This window comes from Salvelinus fontinalis, chromosome 6 (genome assembly GCF_029448725.1).
Source record: "Salvelinus fontinalis isolate EN_2023a chromosome 6, ASM2944872v1, whole genome shotgun sequence".
NCBI lineage: Eukaryota > Metazoa > Chordata > Actinopteri > Salmoniformes > Salmonidae > Salvelinus > Salvelinus fontinalis.
Genome location: NC_074670.1, coordinates 21942905 through 21962188, shown reverse-complemented (window position 1 = coordinate 21962188; position 19284 = coordinate 21942905). Strand labels below are relative to the sequence as shown.

The 19284-nt window shown below is 43.3% G+C and overlaps 1 protein-coding gene across 6 annotated transcripts in view; it reads right to left on the bottom strand.

Annotated features, from left to right (window-relative positions):
• Window positions 1-1220: 1220 nt before the first annotated feature.
• Window positions 1221-19284, bottom strand: part of LOC129857337 (t-SNARE domain-containing protein 1-like) — a 179998-nt gene continuing 161934 nt past the window's right edge. For 5 of the 6 annotated variants that reach the window (XM_055925481.1, XM_055925483.1, XM_055925478.1 and 2 more), the window contains one exon: window positions 1221-1416. The gene's annotated coding sequence lies outside the window, so the exon portion shown is untranslated. Of the gene's footprint in view, window positions 1417-3311; window positions 3570-19284 lie in introns of all 6 variants that reach the window. The other variant, XR_008759896.1, reaches the window with a different exon arrangement.

The following is a 19284-nucleotide window of genomic DNA, read 5'->3' as shown; positions in this document are numbered from 1 at the left end:
GCTGCTGAGGGGAGGACGGCTCATAATAATGGCTGGAACGGATTCAGGAATGGCATCAAACACATGAAAACCATGTTTTTGTTGTCTTTGATACCAATCCTCGATTCCCGCTCCAGCCATTGCCACGAGTCCTTCCTCCCCAGTTAAAGCGCCATCAACATCCTGTGATAGGTTCACAAACAATTTGGTGCTTTTGGTTCATTTTGTTCCTTTTCTCTGCAAGGTACAAATTTAAAAAATAAAAATAAAAAGCTTGGTACAATGATTCAGCAAGACTAACAGAAAATAACAATAATAAAACTCTTCAGATTTGTGTATGCATGCGATGAGTTAAGAGCTAGAGCCCACTGATGCCGGGGGATGGTGAGGGAAGAGTGATAATAAAGGATGCGTGACGTTGGAAGCAGAAAAGGCTCGGAGCTGACACTGAAGCTGCACACTGAAGAGTCTTACCCATCTTTTCAGAGAACTCAGTAATAGCACACACATACAGCCCAGAGGAGAAATCAGAGAGATGATAATCACCCCTCTGAGAGATTAATTAAGCCTATTACTATCTCTAAATAAGCCTTCCTGGAAAATATGTAACAGGATGAGACATTTGGAGGGAATGGAGGGAAAGTGGTTGACTCTACTGCCAATTGATTGGCCAGAGGGTGACTGCTTCAGGCGATCAACAAACCTGTAATTTATGTCACATGTTCCACTCTTTACACTAAGAGCATGGCAGATAGAGATGTTTGTGTGCAAGTGTGCCTGTGTTTGCATGAGCGAGAGAGAGGGAGAGGATAGCAAGAGTAAAATGATAGTACAATAGGACTATGAAAAACGCTGTAAATCATATTTTAAAGTACTGTTGGTTTTTATCATACCATTTGATACATTTTTGTCTAATGATCATTTATATATTCATAAGTACTACACATCATTTTAATATCATACTTCATAGATTTAGTAGCATCAGATAAATATGATCCAGTGCTTAAAAAACAAAAACAAGTAAACAAAGACAGAGGAAAACAGGGTAAAGTAAGTGGATACATCAAAACCTCTGGGTGACACCACACCTGAAGCTTCTCTTCCATGATTGGCTGGTTGGCTGCCACAGCTACCACAGTTAGGTACAGTAGAAATGAACCACAGTAGACTAGCATGCCATTCACTTGAAGATGGTAATAGAAGTACCAGCTATCCCCCCGCCCCCTGCCCTAACCCCCCCCCCCCCCACACACACACACTCATATACCTGCGCACACCAAATATCTAACTACATAACCAAGGAGGGACAGCCATGACAAAGTAGAGGTGTTGGTGTGGGGCAGGCCCCTCCTGTTCTGAGACAGCTGGTACAGGTCAGGGGTCAGGTGGTCAGGTGGGGCAGAAGCAGCGAGGTCACAGCACTATGACAGCAGCTACCTGGGAAACACAAGCACACCAGACAAAATGCATCATTCATTAACCAGCGCTATATAGGCAAGCTAACGATAGGATGACAACCGCTAATGTAGGCTACTCACAAAGCTAAGCTTTCTAAACCAAGTCTATATTCATGTACATTTACCTTTACCTTTACATCCACTACTAACCGCCTTGGGCTTATATTATTTCCCTTTTTTAATTAAAAAAAAGTATTAATTGGTAAGGAACCAATTTGTACCTTTTATTCTGGAAGTGCCACAAGATTGAGGGGAGTAATTTATGATTGGTGGTCAGTGTATGAGTTTTAATTAAGTCTGGGCCAGAGTTCAACCAGCTGGAGATCCAACTGGTTCATTAATCAGCAGCCCCCTGTGACGGGCATAAAGTAGAACCGCAAAAGGCCACAGTGCATCACTTTTATCTCAAATGATCCTAAGGAGTTGGCCAACAGGAGACTCATCTGTTAATTACAGCATGTAGCTAAGATGATCTAAGGGTCATGCAGTACACAATACGTTGGGCTGAAGAGAATATAGAGAATGGTGCTTTAGATGTTTGTTATGTGTCTAACTATACAACTTCTAAGATGATTTCAGGGTTATACTGTATGTTGTGCTGAGAAAATACCATGCATTGTGCCGTCTGTGCTGTATTGTACTTACACTACCGTTCAAAAGATTAGGGTCACTTAGAAATGTCCTTGTTTTTGAAAGAAAAGCACATTTTTTGTCCATTAAAATAACATAAAATTGCTCAGAAATACAGCGTAGACATTGTTAATGTTGTAAATTACTATTGTAGCTGGAAACGGCAGATTTTAATGGAATATCTACATAGTACAGAGACCTATTATCAGCAACCATCACTCCTGTGTAACAATGACACGTTGTGCTAGCAGTGACGAGGCGACTCCGGGATGCTGGCCTTCTAGGCAGAGTTCCTCTGTCCAGTGTCTGTGTTCTTTAGCCCATCATAATCTTTTATTTTTATTGGCCAGTCTGAGATATGGCTATTTCTTTGCAACTCTGCCTAGAAGGCCAGCATACCAGAGTCGCCTCTTCACTGTTGACGTTGAGACTGGTGTTTTGCGGGTACTATTTAATGAAGCTGCCAGTTGAGGACTTGTAAGGCGTCTGTTTCTCAAACTAGACACTCTAATGTACTTGTCCTCTTGTTCAGTTGTGCACTGGGGCCTCCCACTCCTCTTTCTATTCTGGTAAGAGCCAGTTTTCGCTGTTCTGTGAAGGGAGTAGTACACAGCGTTGTATGAGATCTTCAGTTTCTTGGCAATTTCTGAAATGGAATAGCCTTCATTTCTCAGAACAAGAATAGACTGTCAAGTTTCAGAAGAAAGTTATTTGTTTCTGGCTATTTTGAGCCTGTAATCAAACCCACAAATGCTGATGCTCCAGATACTCAACTAGTCTAAAGAAGGCCAGTTTTATTGCTTCTTTAATCAGAACAACAGTTTTCAGTTGTGCTAACATAATTGCAGAAGGGTTTTCTAATGATCAATTAGCCTTTTAAAATGATAAACTTGGATTAGCTAACACAACGTGCCATTGGAACCGAGGAGTGACGGTTGCTGATAATGGGCCTTTGTATGCCTATGTAGATTCAATTTGATGTTATTTTAATGGTCCAAAAATGTGCTTTTCTTTCAAAAACAAGGACATTTCTAAGTGACCCCAAACTTTTGAATGGTAGTGTATGTTATGTTGAACTATTCAATCGTTATTGTTCCATGTCATAATTTAAGTTGTAAATTAATAGACATCTGGGGTGACTCACATAGAACTATTGCTGAGATCGGCTTTGTATTGCACCCACAGGGCAAACAACACCCACAGGGCAAACAATGGCTACTTCCTCCAACTACCTCTGCCTCACACCTGACACTATGGAGTCCATTCTTCCAAGCTGTCTGTCACTCAGTTCCTCTTTCTCCACTTCTCCTCTCATCTTCAGTGAGTCCATCACTACCTTTCCAAATACGTCCATTGGAGGGGTCTGGCGGTCATGTCAGAGAGGGCTAATCACCAAAGCAGATCTCTCTCCAGCAATCTCTCTCCTCACTCTTTCTTTCTCTTCTCTCTATCTACTGCTACTCAGGACCTGACCAGCCAATCTCCGATTAAAACTCACACCACCTTATTTCAAAGAGAGAGGGAAAGAGGGAGGGAGAAAGAGAGGGGGGAGAAAGAAAGAAAGAGAGAGGAGATGGATTGAGAGAGGCCACAGCCTGTGAAATGGGGGCAGAGTTCCTGATGGCCCTTGGCTTTGACTGCCCAGAGCCAGGCATGCCTGTTTGGGTAAGAGTCTAGAAGAGAAAAGACCCATACAACTGAAGTTGAAAAATATATATAAAAAAATACACCACTGTGGTGTTATATTTTTCATTCAACTCTCATTCACATTGTCTGAATTAGACAGACCTCTCTCTTTTTTGTCAAGATAGATCCTAGTGTAAGAGAGGTAAGCAAGGGCAACCAACAGCTTTACATTATACCAAGTTCTTGCAACACACAAAGCTAGGAAATTGAAAATGTAAAACTCAGACCAGCTTGTATATCATTATACTCTCGGGTAAAGTATTTATTTTTAGGGCAATATTGGTAGAAATGTTACAAATATGGAGGTTCAGGACCAGTGGAAGCTCCTTGAAGGAGGAAGGGGAGGACCTTCCTACTCAGTGAATTACATTTTTTTAAAACTGTGAAACATTAAAAAAGTGATAATTTTGAGATATACTGTATCTATACTAATTATATTCACGTCACCAAATAATTGATGAAAAAACAATGTTGTGCAATAAAGGTCTACAATAGCCTCAACAGCACTCTCTGGGTTAGCACCATGGTGTAGCCGGAGGACATACAGTTTCCGTCCTCCTCTGGGTATATTGACTTCACTTGACTAGAAAGTAATTATGACAACTTCCGGAGGACGTTCTCCAACCTATCAGAGCTCTTGCAGCATGAACTGACATGTCATTTACCCAATCAAAGAATCAGAGAATGAATCTAGTAATTAAAGCATAAGCTACAGCTAACTGGCACTGCAGTGCATAAAATGTGGTGAGTAGTTGAACAGTTTTGAGCAAATTCATTTCTTTAAAAATTAAGGAGAAGCAAGAGAGAGAGCGAGAGCTAGCTATATTTTGTTGTATTCTTTTCACTTTCACTTACTTAGCTAGTGAATGCAGCTAGCTAGTTTAGCATACTCAAACACCCGGCTCAAACAGAGTGGGATGCTATGTTAGCTAGCTGGCTATGTCTGTCCAACAATGGAACTCTTCCAAGTCAAGGTAAGCTTTTGGTTGTATTAATTTATTGCCACCAGGGGCCGCCGGTGTAATTGCTAAACTACTTTCTGTACACTGTACTGCATGAATCTACCGGGTTTCCTAACGCGTTAGTTCTATCTATGTTGACTTTGATGATAGCTAATATGACGTCAATATGGCGTGGGGGGGTATCAAGGAATATGATGCAAACCATTCACTTGATAGAACCCACAATCTATCTGCACCCCACCCTACCATCCCTACACTGATTGGAGTAAACTAACAGACAGCATTACTTCTACTGCTACTGCTCACATGTACGGTACATGTAGTTAAATAATTATACATATGTTCTTCATTTCCTCTTTCTGCAAGTGCTGGATTTTCAACCAACCGACCATTCATTCTGATCTTAGAGAGGTGGAGGGGGGAGAGGAGGAAAGAGTATGAAGTTTGATAGGGGGATGACTACGCTGCAGACCTCTGCTCATGAAAAGACCCCAGGCTTCCGTCAGATTGGTGATTTTATACCCATCTGAACGATGTCCTGATCCAGACAGGTTGGAATGGCGCCAGGAAGGAGGGGGTAGAGAAGAGAGAGAGGCACAGATGAACAGATGGAATGAGAGGACAAAACGTTTTGGGGAGAAATAGGGGACAAGAAATGGGGAGAATTGTTGATAAAAATGGGGAATACAGTGGATAAAATGAATGGGACAGAGTAGAGGACAAGCAAAGACAAAGAGAGCGGGTAATTGAGAATGAGAGATTGAGTAAAAGAGAGTGAACAAAAGAGAAACAGAAAGAGAGAGAGAGACCAAGAGAGAAAACGACAGGAAGAGAAAAGGAGAGAGCGTGAGGTAGAGAGTAACGGTAGAGAGTAACGGTAGGGAGATATGGTACTTTGAAGAGATCAGAGGGCATGAGGCTACCCCGTCTCCCTGGCACACACACACAGAGGGAGAGAGAGCTCTGCCAGTATCACCCACTTCAAAGCTCTGTCTTTGTGCAACCACAACGAGACCCCCTTCTCCTCCGGAAGAGTCTGGGAGACACACATAAATGTATGCACGCACGCACGCACGCACACACACACACACACACACACACACACACACACACACACACACACACACACACACACACACACACACACACACACACACACACACACACACACACACACACACACACACACACACACACACACGCACAGAGCTTAATCTTCTGCACTGTATGTTTGGTAAAGCAAGGGGGCGCTAGAAAGCTGTTTGAACATAACTCCACCTTGTCATTGAAAGACGTGGGCGAAAAGGCGGAGGAAAGGAGGGAGGTTAGGAGGGAGGAAAGGAGGAAGGTTAGGAGGGAGGGAATGAAAGCCAATAAACACAGACAGTCCCCAAGATGAGTGCTCGAGTGACAAGCTGTGGGAAATAGTATTGCAGCAGTTTAGACATCTGGTAATGTGCCTCAGTAGATCCATATACAATATACAAACAATATAAAAACTCCAGACAGGCAGTCTAATGAGAGAAAGGCAGGAGATAAACTGAATTAAATAAAAGACATTGATGAAAGTGTCAAGGTACTGTACTGTAGATAACATGGACAAGACAGACAACAGACCAGTGGAGGCTGCTGTCACATTAAATCACGTTTGATACCTTAATCCATTCCACCCATTACAATGATCCAGCTTCCCTTCACTTGCCTGCACTGCAAAATACATGTCAAATCTCCTTTGTACTGAGTGAGTTGGTGGAGGTGTTTACTGTCGCCCAGCCAGAGTGAAGGAAGATTTAGAAGTCAAACTGAAGTCCAGGGTGGATGGGATCAATGTGAGCAGCTGGGGAGGGGTTGTGTTTTGAAGGCCCATGTTCTGTCCGTCACGGCCCATTTCCAGCAGAGCCAGTGTCCAGATGCATGGAGCTGATAGGCCGTATCAATCACAACCCAAACTGGCTCCACGGCACAGCTATCACAGCAATCGATTGTCAGTCACAGGCTGGATGAACGGCGTAGACTCTGAGCCAACAGGTTGACCGGGTGGTGTGTGTGTGATGGTGGGGGGAAAGAGAGAAGAGGAGAAGCAGATATTTCGCATGACAGCCTAGTTTGACCACTCACATTCAAGTATCTATATTACTAAATCTCTCTATCTTAACACATTTGATGGCTACACCGTTGTGTACAACAGTATATCCAGTATGAACCTAGCTCACCCATTATACTGCATATCAGACCTACAGTCTGTCCACTCAAATACACTGGTGAACACAATGACATAGTGGATGGATTTATGCTGCTTCTTTAACCCTGCATGTGAGGTCCCTCCACACCTAAGCTGCTACCACCATCCATCCTTCCCTCTATCCCTCGATTGACTCTCTCCAAAATGGCATCTGTCTGTGTGAGGAGCTCTGTGTTGATCAGGCTGGTGTAATGACAGCCTAAGCCGTCCGCTGGAAGGTCTCACACATTAAGGAGCTGGCCAATCAGCTTTAGGTAATCTCAGCTCTACTTCCTGGAGAACGCTGGCTGTGCTGAGCAGGCTTGGAGAGAGACAGGCGGTTTGGGCAGCTGGGGATATGTGTGTGTGTGAGTGCTTTTATGTGGACGGTCTATATGTTTATGTGTGTGGGGTGTATAATTCTGAATTGATCATATTTACAGTAAATGGAGAGTAATAAAAACATGTATTTGTAAGTTGTGTTAATCATTTTGACCATAGCTACTAGTTTGTGAAATGTGTTACAGCTAGTCTCAGATCACCTGTGTCACATAGTGTTGTGTTGTCTCACGGAAAGAGAAACGTCAGTGACAGTCCCATACCCACAGAGTCACAGTAATCCCCTGCAGCAAAGTTGGGAGTAAGCTGACGGCATGGAAAAAGATAAACAAGGATTGTCATTTTTCACCCCGTAATGGAAAATTGCACAGCACTTTCTCTCCACAGCATTTATCTCTAATAGAGTTTTAAAAAATCCATACACTCTAATTTACCGCAATCATTTCTACACACAAAATACACTTTATAACTCTTTGCACTTTGTTTTCTTTCTTCCAATTTAGTTAGCTATTTCCTTCTTACTTTAGGGAAGATATCAAAAGCAGAAATAGTTTGAGCAACAAGGCCTGAATCCACAATATCAAAACAATCTGAATTGGCTATTTTTCCCAAACCACAAACCAATACCTTTATTTAAATTGACTCCTATCGTTTAACAAAATACAGACATTTTCTCAATAATAAAAAACTGCAAAGTCTCCCAAACGTCTGAAGTTAACAAAAAATAAAGTGACAGTCAGACTGAAACATTCTGAAAGCAAAAAGAAAACTTTTGCTTCCTTTCCCTCGTAGAGCAGAGGATAGATTGAGGACGTCAGTGACGAATGTCTTGCATTAACTTTGTTGTTTACTTTCCCCCGGAAGCAGTGAAATAACCCTATTAAATCAAGTAGTCACTCGACCATCAATCTCAATGCAGCTGACTAGTCCCTCAAAGCTAAATGGGGTTTAGAATTTGCATGAGGCGAGTTTACCCACAAAGCCTTGCCTAAGAGGATTGCAGTTCAGACAGAGAGCTTATTGTCACACTTGTTCATAGACATGGATTAACGGTAGTAGACCACAAAAGGACTGCACTAACTTCATGGCAAGTCGCACAAGTTCCCCCTCACTGCATTGCTAGTGAAGAGAGCTCTCTTTCAGGGGCAAAAATACAGCAAATTACAATGCAGCAGTTACTTCTGTGACATCTATGAATTAATAGCTACTCTGTACTCTTCATTTCCTTTCATTTCACATGAGTACTTACTGCATGGTTATTTGCCTTTTTGACTTCAGTTTCAATATCAGGTGTTTATGGATGCCAGGAAGGCCTGGAAATACAGCATTTTGGGTAACTCAGATTGTTCTGGCATTTCTCACGTAGAAACGTCATTGGGAGGAACGATGTTGAATATGCTTTTATAAGAATATTTTGAAGATAAATACACAACGCAGAGACAGAGGACGAGAAGTCAATAGAGTAGTAACGATCAATGGAAATAATGTTTTTTTCTGTAATAGGGAATTATCAATGGAAATAGTTGGTTTTCAGTTCAACATCTGTTAGGAATGTCAGTCTTGAACTTATAGCTACGTGTGGCACGTTCTCATTGGTCCAACCTGAAATAGGATACTTGTTATTTGGCCATTGGCTCAGTTTTATTGCAAGGAATTCTAATTGGTCAACCACAGGCTAGGGCTGGGTTATAAACTACATCCCGTTCCTTTGTTCTGTGGAGAGAATCACAGGAGAGAGTCTCAGGAGAGCATCACTGAGGACAGGAGAGAATGACCATCTACTTCCAATCATGATTTGTTCTTTTTGAATAAACCTATTTTCCTCCCCCTGATTTGCTTTGGGGTCTGTGTTATTGAAGAGTAAACATCAACAGCTAACACTTTTTACATTTGTATCACAAACCATTTTGGAGAAAATCATGATGAAGCGGCCATTTTAGGCCCTTTTTAGCCCTATACATACCTCTTGTCAACAGCCTGATCACTACAAATAGACTTCGATTTAAAGTGGTTGAAAAGGTCGTGAGAATGTCGATATATGCCTTCCTCAGCACTCACAGAAAAAAGCCAACGTGGATGCTCGAGCCGGAGAGTACTGCTTAGACCACTGCACCGCCGCAGTTCACAATGCTCTAGCAAGCCGTGAGAATAGTTGATGGCAGTTGATGGAAGCACCAAGCGCCCTCCCTAAACCATAGCCTTAACCTTAATCACTCGGAATGAATGCTTAAACTGTTCATCTTTCAGCTGTTTCTGTTTTAACCCTGTAACCACACAGAATTAACCCTGTAACCACGCAGAATGAATATGTCAAAATAGACGTTCATCCATAATAGAGATTAGATCATCCATAATAATAGTAGATTCCGAAAGGAAAATGTGAGATCTTGTTGCTTGTAAGACCCTATGATCTGTGACCGCAAATGATACAGACAATATCTTGGTGTCATTATACTCCTTATACAGTGACTTCGGAAAGTTTTTACACCCCTTTTCTACATTTTGTTGTGTTACAGCCTGAATTACATATAACATTGATTACATTTAGATTGTGTCACTGGCTTACATATAATACCCCATAATGTCAAAGTGGAATTATGTTTCTAGAAATGTTTAGAAAAAACCTGAAAATTGAAACCTGAAAATTGAGTCAAGTGTTCAACCCCTTGGTTATGGCAAACCTAAATAAGTTCAGGAGTAAAAATGTGCTTAACAAGTCACATAAGTGTCATTTTGAATGACTCCTTCTCTGTAGCCCACCCATATAATTATCTGTAAGGTCCCTCCACAAAGACCAGAGAAGTTTTCCAAAGCCTTGCAAAGACAGGCACCTATTGGTAGATGGGTAAAAAAATACATTAAATATCCCTTTGATCATGAAGTTATTAATTACACTTTGGATGGTGTATCAATACACCAACTCACTACAAAGATACAGCTGTCTTTCCTAACTCCTAGCTCAGGGGTTTCACCATGAGGCCAATGGTGACTTTAAAACAGTTAGAGTTTAATAGTTGTTTAGTAATTGTAGTTACTCCACAATATTAACCTAAATGACAGAGTGAAAAGGAAGCCTGTACATAAAAGAAATATTCCTAAACATGCAGACCGTTTGCAATATGGCCTAGGAAGCTGAGCAGGGGGCCTCCCCTGGGGACGTGGGCGGTCAGGACGGTTACGGTGGAAAGCCAGAATCATGGCTAGGTCGAGGACACACTGAAAAGGAGTGAGATGGAGTGGGGAATGCACCAGGGAGTTCTGTGCGTATTCGGCCCAGGCTAGATAAGGACTCCACTCGTGTGGTTGGTGGGTGCAGTGTTGGCGAAGGTACTTCCCTATTTCCTGATTCAGGCGTTCCGTCTGCCCATTGGTTTGGGGATGGTACCCGGAGGATAGGCTGATGGAGACCCCTTCTCGGTCGCAGAAGGCTTGCCACACCCTGGAGACGAACTGGGGTCCCCGATCCGAAACGATGTCTTCCGGGATCCCATACAGACAAAACACCTGTTTGAACATGCACTCGGCCATTTCCATGGCATTAGGTAGATGCAGAAGGGGGATGACTCGGCACATCTTGGAGAACCGGTCCACTACCACTAAAACAGTAGTGAAGCCTGAAGAGTCTGGCAGATCAGTGAGGAAATGCATGGCGACGTGGGACCATGGTCTACGTGGTGTAGGGAAAGGCTTGAGCTTACCGGTAGGTAGTTGGCGAGTGCACTTTGCCCATGCACAGACGGGACAGGAAAGAATGTAATCTCGGATGTCTGTTAGGGATGACCACCAGAACTTATGTGTCAGTAGCGCCGTGGTCCAGGTGATCCCGGGATGGCCAGAACTCAGCGAGGTATGGCACCACTGCATTAGTTGGGGTCTGACTGACGCCGGAAAGTAGGTCTTGCCTGCAGGGGTGTCGGGAGATGCTGGGTCGTGGCGTAGGGCCTCTTGGACAGCTGATTGGATTTCCCACTGTATGGGCCCCACGACACAAGACAGACCTCTGGGCTCTGGAGCTGGGTTAGAGGAAGGGGAGTCAAATAGATAAGGAATCAGCCTTCACATTTTTCCTGCCAGGCAGATAGTGGACGGTGAATTGGAACCGGGTGAAGAAGAGTGCCCAGCGAGCTTGTCTGGGGTTGAGCCTCTTAGCACTTCAAATTGCAGTGGTCGGTAAGGACACGGAATGGGTGATGAGCTCGCTCTATCTAGTGGCGCCACTCTTCGATAGTCAGCATAATGGCGAGGGGCTCTTGGTTCCCAACATCATAGTTCCTCTCAGCGGGTGACAGTTTCTTGGAAAAGAAGCCACATGGGTGTAATTTGGGAGGTGTCCCTAACCGCTGAGAGAGAACCACTCCTACGCCAACCTCAGATGCATCAACCTCCAGAACAAAAGGAAGGGTAGGATCTGGCTGCCTAAGGATGGGTGCAGAGGTGAAGAGGTGTTTCAAGGTCTCAAATACAGTAGGGTGGTGTCGGTCCATTGGAAGGTACGGGTTTTATGACTGGTGAACGCTGAGAGAGGAGAGGTTGTGCTGCTGCAGTTTCAGATGAACTGGCAGTAGTAGTTGGAAAATCCTAGGAAATGTTGTAATTCCTTTACAGTGGTAGGTTTGGGCCAGTTAAGCACGGCCGTGACTTTGCCTTCGTCCATGTTGACCCCTCCTGGTGTCAACGTGAAACCTAGGAAGGTTACAGTAGTAACATGAAAGGCGCTCTTCTCAGCCTTGACATAAAGATGGTGGTCCTGTAGCCGTTGGAATACCTGTTACACATGCTGTGCGTGTTCTGCAATGGAGTGAGAGTAGATAAAGATATTGTCAATGTACACGATGAGGAACTGGTTGATCATGTCCTGGAAAACTTCATTCATGAAGGACTGGAAGACTGCGGAAGCATTGGTGAGACCGTAGTGCATAACCAGGTATTCGTAGTGACCCCTAGCGGTGATGAACTCCATCTTCCACTCATCCCCCACTTCGGATACGGACCAGATTGTAAGCACTACGTAGGCCGCGTTTGGAGTAGATGATAGCCTGTCCAACTTGTTCTAGTGCGGCCGGAATCAGAGGAAGAGGGAAGTGATTCTTGATGGTAAGGTCATTGAGGGGTCGGTAATCTATGCAGAGACGGAGACTACCATCCTTTTTCACAAAATAGAAACTGGATGCAGCCGGAGACGTGGATGGACGGATGAATCCCATGTAGAGAGCCTCTTCTATATAGGTGTCCATAGCCTCATTCTCTGGAAAGGACAAGGGGTAGAGCCGATCCTTAGGGGGCGATGCCCCAGGAAGGAGGTCAATCGCGCAGTCCTCCGGGCGATGAGGGGCAGAAGGGACGCCTTTTTCTTGCTGAAGACACTCTGGAACTGGGCATATACAGGTGGGATGTGGGTTGGAATGGCAGACTCAGATCCTTCTATAGAGGTGGCTCGAAAGGGTAGATTGAAGCAGTTCTTAAAACAGGTGGGAGAACATGACAGCAGTTCCCCTTGCCGCCAGGAGATGGCAGGGTTGTGAGGGCTTAGCCAAGGGTGACCGAGGATGAGGGGTTCTTTAGGCGAAGACAACACCATTAACTGAATGACCTCAGAGTGAAGGAGGCCAATCTGAAGGGTGATACTTTCAGTCATGCGAGTCACAAGACCAGGTCCGAGAGGTTGTCTGTCCAGCGCATTAATCCTAAGGGGAGGATTAATAGGGATTAGTTTGACTCTTAACTGTTGTGCCAATTGTTCGTCAATGAAATTACCTGCGGCCCCTGGGTCCACTAGTCCGTCCACAATCTGAGTGACCCCATTAACAGAAAGAAGAGCCGGGACACCAAACTGCCTTTTGGAAATATTCGAAAACATAGAGTTGCTTACCCGGGCAAATGTGTAGGGGTTGTGGTCACCTCTTTGTGGGGGGGGGGGGGTGGGTGGGGAGGAATCGGACAGCTATTGAGTAGGAGGTTACTCTCCACAATAAAGGCACAGGTTCACATAACCTCCAATGTCTCGTGGCAGGCGTGAAAGGGGTGTGGCCGAGTTGCATGGGTTCGGGGCTCTTAGACTGTGGTGGACGAGAGAAGGGCGTGGAACACTCGCAGGCCATGGGCGACGATGTCTGCGGTCCACCAGTAGATTGCCAATGGATATGGACATCCGGATGTATTGGTTTAGGTCCAGTAAATCTCCTCTGCATGCCAGTTTGGTCTGTAACTACCGATTTAAGACCCCTCCAGTAGACTGAGGTGAGCTGATTTACTGATTTATTGCCGGCAGCCATGGTGTGGAACTCCAGGCCATACTCAGTGGTGGAGCGATGGCCCTGTCGAAGCTCACATAAAAAGGTCCCCGGCGTGACGACCTGAAACTGAATGGTCCAACTCCTCCTTGAAGAAGGCGTGGAAACGTGATTCAGTGGACAGATCAGAACTTTGAGCGGACCACAGGGCTGTGACCCAATCCAGAGCTTTGCCTGTGAGTAGGGAGATGACGAAGTCCACCCTGTCTTTTTCAGAGGTGAAGTCAGCAGAGTGATGGTCTTCATGAGAAGTCCTTGACATTTCCCTGGGGAGCCGTCATTTATTAGGCATGGATTTTGGGGGAGATGAACAAGAGGAGGCTGTGGAACCTGATATCGGTGAAGCAGGAATGGTCTGGTGAAGGACGTCGCAGAGTTCATCGATTCGTTCCTCCTGTCTGGCTAGATGTAGCTGCAGCTGGTGAAGTATTCTGTAATGAACACGATGGGAGACAGAGGGCTGGTTTCAAGTGCAGGGCGCAGCAGGTGTTTATTGTAAAGAACCACAGGAGGAGGCAGGTAGCTGGGTCCAGGGGAAGGCAGAAGGTCATACACAGGGGGTCCAAAAAGGCAACAGTACAGGAAGGAAAAAGACTAGTAACATCGTCCGGGAGAGCAGGCAATAGGTTGATAACAGGAAATCTAATAGGCTAAAGTACAGGCAGGGAATAGGTAAAAGGCATCATTAGTGAGGCAGGCAAAAACTATCATACACTGGAGGAACAAATTACAGTAAACACAGCGCTCCGAAAGACATGTCACAAAACAAACAATACCTCACAATGATGGAGGTGCAAAGAACTGAACTAAATAGTGTGTGATAATGACATACAAGTGTGTGAACAGGTAATCAGAATTCAGGTGATTGGGATCTGGAGAGTGAGCTGTGTTCAGGGGATCTAGGTGTTTGAGAGTGTGAGATGGAAAGTGGTCTGGAAAGTGAGCTGCATTCAGGGGATCTACGTGTTTGAGAGTGTGAGTTGGAAGCAGACGTAACAACATGTTCCTTAGCAATCTACACACAATACCCCATAATGACAAAGTGAAAACCCTGTCTAGGACTGGGGTGCCGCTAGCGGCACCCCCCCCCCCCACCCCCACTGAAAAGGCAGAGCCGCGAAATTCAATTATTATTTTTTTTTTTAATATTTAACTTTCACACATTAAAGTCCAATACAGCTAATGAAAGACACAGATCTTGTCAATCCAGCCAACATGTCCGATTTTTAAAATGTTTTACAGGGAAGACACAATATGTAAAGATGTAAATCTATTAGCTAAACACATTAGCATAATCCACCATATTTTCTTTGTCGACCAACACCAGTAGCTATCACCAATTCGGCTAAACTAAGAAATTGATAGCCACTAACCAAGAAAAAACCTCCTCAGATGACAGTCTGATAACATATTTATGGTATAGGATAGGTTTTGTTAGAAAAATGTGCATATTTCAGGTAGATGTCATAGTTTACAATTGCACCCACCGTCACAAATGGACTAGAATAATTACGATGAGCAACGTGCATACACTAATCGAAAGACACAGATCCTGTGAATACAGACAATATTTCAGATTTTCTAAGTGTCTTACAGCGAAAACACAATAAATCGTTATATTAGCATAGCACATGTGCAAACATTACCCCAGCATTGATTCTAGCCAAAGAGAGCGATAACGTAAACATCGCCAAAATATATACATTTTTTCACTAACCTTCTCAGAATTCTTCAGATGACACTCCTGTAACATCACATTACAACATACATATACAGTTTGTTCGAAAATTTGCATATTTAGCCACCAAAATCATGGTTAGACAATGAGAAAAGTAGCCCAGCTGGTCAGAAAATGTCGTGCGCCATATTAGACAGTGATCTAGTCGTATACATAAATACTCATAAACGTGACTAAAAAATATAGGGTGGACAGCGATTGATAGACAATTTAATTCTTAATACAATCGCGGAATTACATTTTTTAAATTATCCTTACTTTTCAATACAGTTTGCGCCAAGCGAAGCTAAGTCAAAAAAAATGGCGTCCTAAGCCACTAACATTTTTCGACAGAAACACGATTTATCATAATAAATTGTTCCTACTTTGAGCTGTTCTTCCATCAGAATCTTGGTCAAAGAATCCTTTCTTGGGTCTAATCGTCTTTTGGTCGAAAGCTGTCCTCTTGCCATGCAGAAATGCACATTGCGTTCGGCATGAACTGGAACGGTGCCCAGAGATTCACAGTTGCTCAGAAATAAATGTCCCAAAATCGCACTAAACGGATATAAATTGCTATAAAACGCTTTAAATTAACTACCTTATGATGTTTTTAACTCCTATAACGAGTAAAAATGTGACCGGAGAAATATAACTGGCTACACTAATGCTTGGAAAAACAGTAGGTCGGTATCCTCCGCGCGCATGACGCACCTAGAAAAGAGTTCCTACCTACAGGATTTTTTCATTTATAGTGGCTGTGATTGGGCAATCGATACCATTCAAAGCGTCATCACGTAAAGGCATCCATGGGAAGACGTAAGCAGTGTCCGTATACTCATAGGAATAACAGTGGCCTTAAAACTGACTCCAGAACAGGGGCCAAAATGTGTGAAATCTGACTCCATGTCAGGGAAATTGCTGTAGAATGAGTTCTGTTCCACTTAGAGACAAAATTTCAACGGCTATAGAAACTATAGACTGTTTTCTATCCAATAATAATAATAATATGCATATTGTACGATCAAGAAGTTTTAGGAAGCCGTTTCAAAAATTACACAATTTCCATAAATAGTGACAACAGCACCCCCTAGCCTTAACAGGTTAATTAATAGGATTGTTTGCAAAAGTATATAAAAAAAATGAAATACCTTATTTACATGAGAATTCATATTGCTATCAGATTCGAAATTGAGCTGGTGCATCCTGTTTACTTGACTGGAGCACACGTGTGGTAAATTCAATTGATTGGACATGATTTAGAAAGGCACACACCTGTCTATATAAGGTCCCACAGTTGACAGCGCATGTCAAAGCAAAAACCAAGCCATGAGGTCGAAGGAATTGTCAATAGAGGTTTGAGACAGGATTGTGTCGGGAAGGATCTAGGGAAGGGTACCAAGAACACAGTGGCCTCCATCATTCAAAAATGGAAGAAGTTAGAAACCACCAAGACCCTTCCTAGGGCTGGCTGCCCAGCCAAACTGAGTAATCGGGGGAGAAGGGTCTTGGTCAGGGAGGTGACCAAGAACCCGATTGTCACTCTGACAGAGCACTAAAGTTCCTCTGTGGAGATTGGAGAACCTTCCAGAAGGACAACCATCTCTGCAGCACTCCACCAATCAGGCCTTTATGGTAGAGTGGCCAGACGGAAGCCACTCCTCAGTAAAAGGCATATGACAGCCCGCTTGGAGTTTCCCAAATGGCACCTATGGGACTCTTAGACCATGACAAACAAGGTTCTCTGGTCTGATGAAACCAAGATTCAACTCTTTGGCCTGAATGCCAAGCATCACGTTTGGAGGAAACCTGGCACCATCCCTACGGTGAAGCATGGTGATGGCAGCATCATGCTGTGTGGATGTTTTTCAGAGGCAGGGACTGTGAGACTAGTCAGGATTGAAGGAAAGATGAACGGAGCAAAGTACAGATCCTTGATGAAAACCTGCTCCAGAACACTCAAGACCTCAGACTGGGGCAAAGGTTCACCTTCCAACAGGACAATGACCCTAAGCACACAGCCAACACAGGAGTAGCTTCTGAACAAGTTTGTGAAGTGGCCCAACCAGAGCCCGGACTTGAACCCAATCAGACATCTCTGGAGAGATCTGAAAATAGCGGGGCAGCGACGCTCCCCATCCAACCTGACAGAGCTTGAGAGGATCTGCAGAGAAGAGTGGGAGAAACTCCCCAAATACAGGTGTGCCAAACTTGTAGCGTCATACCCAAGAAGACTCCAGGCTGTAATCACTGCCAAAGGTGTTTAACAATGCACTGAGTAAAGGGTCTCAATACTTATGTGTGATATTTCAGAAGAAATGTAAAAATTGGCTAAAGTCTGAATACTCTCCGAATGCACTATTTGAATTTTTTTAACCATAGAATCACAATTCATATTAGATAGGATCTCTGCGGGCCTAGTAAAGATTTGTCGTATCATTTTTAACTTTTAACAATACCTTTTAACATTGTCCAAAAATGAACAAAAGTGGCACTGACCGAATGATAAAGACAGTGAATATGCACACTCACCTGAGATATGGCCGATGTTCTCCACTGGTGCCAATAAGATAGGCTACTTACTGTTCGCTCAATTATGTTGAGAATTTTGATAACTAAAAGACAGATTGGAGTCTTTTCATTGTCATCTCTTTATAATAGACATTTGCTTTCCAAACTGTTTCCGTGATTGCATTTTTGATATTGTGATATGTCTCTCTGCTTTTCACAAACTGTCGCAACAGAACAATCATCTATTTGGTATTTGCCACACGCGCTGCCCAAATTGTGGGCCCTTCTGACTGTATGCTATGACATTTAAAGCAAATGTTGTTTTAAGAAGCTAATGATCTTCTGTGGCCAATCATGCTTTATGGTGTAGTAGCCTATTTTGAAGTATTTATTGTATTTCTGTATAGACAGGAGTAAGCTAATTAGGCTATATAATTTTGGCAATTTAATTCAATATACTTTAGGGAAAGCTTCCCCTAGCCTTATGGATGCTTTTAATGCGGCATGAACACAACCAGTCATGATGTGTTTGACAATCAGATGAAAAATCATTTAACCCTCCTGCTGTGTTGTGGTCGAATTGGACCGACTTACAAGTTTTCTCTCTGAAAAATGTAGTTCATATAATCTGATTGTTATAAGGTTCCATGACTTATTCCACACAGGGCATCTGAACGCACAAAATACATTTTGATGATTTTCATAAAGTTTTGGGTGTTTTATTTCACTTTTGTACACCTGTGGTGTTCCTGGTCAAAAATGGCCGGTCATTAGAAATGAATGGATGAGGCTACATGCCCATTCATCAACATGCATGTGTGTTTGAGCACACAAACACCTTATTCCCCTTCTTGTCTTCCATGGCAACCCCCACGGGAACCTTTCCCCAATACAATCTTTCCCCCATGGGAACACCTGTTGGCATTCTCACAAACAAACACACAAATTCTCACAAACAATCACAACTTTTCTCGCAGCTCTGGTATATAAAGCTTTTTTGAGGCCTTGCTCACAATTCATTCTGTGGCAGCACAATAACCAAATGATTTACTGTATGTGAGGCTCTTGATCATATCTTTGATCATGACACTGGTGTGGTGGAGAGAGTCCTTGTTAAACTTTGACACAAAGTAGTTTGTGATAAATCGCACAATATGTTTCATCTGAGTATTTGTTATAGTCAAAATAATCCATACATTATGCTATTTTTCACTTAAAAACGAGTTGTATGAGCTCAGGTCAATGAGGCCCACAGGCCATAAATAGCAAATAGAAGTTCAAAACTTTCACAAGAACTTAACCTGTTGGGGATGGGGGCGCTGTTTAGACTATTTATGCTAATGTGGCTAATTTTTTAAACGGCTTCCCACAAAATCCTTGATCGTACAATATGCATATTATTATTATTATTGGATAGAAAACAGTCTATAGTTTCTATAGGAGTTGAAATTTTGTCTCTAAGTGGAACAGAGCCCATTCTACAGCAATTTCC